At 50.2% G+C, this 1,298-nt stretch overlaps 1 long non-coding RNA gene across 1 annotated transcript in view; it reads left to right on the top strand.

Moving 5' to 3' along the window:
* Nucleotides 1-1,298, top strand: part of LOC109308703 — a 16,854-nt gene that overhangs the window by 782 nt on the left and 14,774 nt on the right. The gene's annotated exons all lie outside the window — the stretch shown is intronic.

Genomic DNA, 1,298 nt, shown 5'->3' with positions numbered 1-1,298 from the left:
GAGGTCTGCTAGGTCCCTGGAGAGCCAGGGGGGTTTCTGTGTCCTCTTGCTGCCTTTCCTTTGAGATGGAATAGACTTAGCTTGCACATTGCAGATCGCTCCCTTGAGAAGCAACCACCCTTCTTGAACTCCCCTCTCCCTGGGGTAATGGTCCCTTAGGGCCTGACTGTCAAGCCTCCTGAGCTTGTCAAAGTCGGCTTTTCTGAAGTCAAGGACTTTAAAGATCCAAAGCCAGTTATGAGTTATGGTTGGCTCTGGGTCCTGTCGCTATTGTTGAGTTGTGTGCCCAAAACTAAAATCAGGAAGGCCTGTTTGCTATACAACACTGCTTCATGGAGGTAAAGCACCCAGCCCGTACACTGTCCAATATAGCATTAAGGCCAACTCTTAGTTTCTCATGAGAAGGCTAATTTGCAGAAGTCTCAAGCACCCATGGGCATGTGTAGATGAAACAGGGGCCATAAACTGAAGCCATGGGTTTTAAAAACTGATTGAACTCTCACATTGTGCTGACTTACCTGCCTCTCCCACAGGGAGTGGAGGGCAATCTGCCGATGGTGAAGCGGTCCTTGGGCTGTAGGGGGGGCTGGTGCTTCTCTCTGCAGTGGTGACCCCCCCTCGCCCCGGCAGAACCCACACACAAGCAGCCGGCTCAGGCGGTCCGGGTTAGGGGGGGCCACTGCCACGGAGGGAAGCACCAGGCCCCTGCGCAGCTCAGGCAGGCTACAGGGGGAAAAAAGAAAGATCAAGCTTCCCACTTTTCTTGGGCAGAGCCTGCCTTCCTGGGCTGCTGCCAGGCTGCCTGCAGGGCTTCCTGCAGAGCTGTGGAGCTGCGTGGACCCCGGTGCTTCGCTCCGCGGCTGTAGGGGCAGCAAACTAAAACCCCTCAAAGGAGTTTTAGTTTGCTGCACCCCAAGTCATTTAAGGCGCTCCTAGTGCCCATCATTGAGCAAACTAAGCTCTTCCCGATTAAAAATAGCCACTTGGCTCCTTACCAAACGATTCTGGGTATATGGACTATAATTGGCAAATCACTTTATAATCTTAAGGATGAACCAATGAATATGCATTACAGATCATGTAAAATAGCACTATATTGCATCATATACTATCGACTCATATTTTGGCACAACCTTCTCTACACCAGTCTGCTCTGAGTTACTAAACGGTTATATTCCACAATTTTTCTTTAGAAAAATACTAACAAACTTAGAAAAGTTTATTAAGGAGGCCATCCTTGATGGACTGGCCCAGGCTAACATCCTAAGGGATAGCCAGCACGGGTTTGTTGCGGGAAG

Source organism: Crocodylus porosus, unplaced genomic scaffold (genome assembly GCF_001723895.1).
Source record: "Crocodylus porosus isolate Cpor-Errol unplaced genomic scaffold, CroPor_comp1, whole genome shotgun sequence".
Classification (NCBI taxonomy): domain Eukaryota; kingdom Metazoa; phylum Chordata; order Crocodylia; family Crocodylidae; genus Crocodylus; species Crocodylus porosus.
This window is presented reverse-complemented; position numbering and strand designations above follow the sequence as displayed.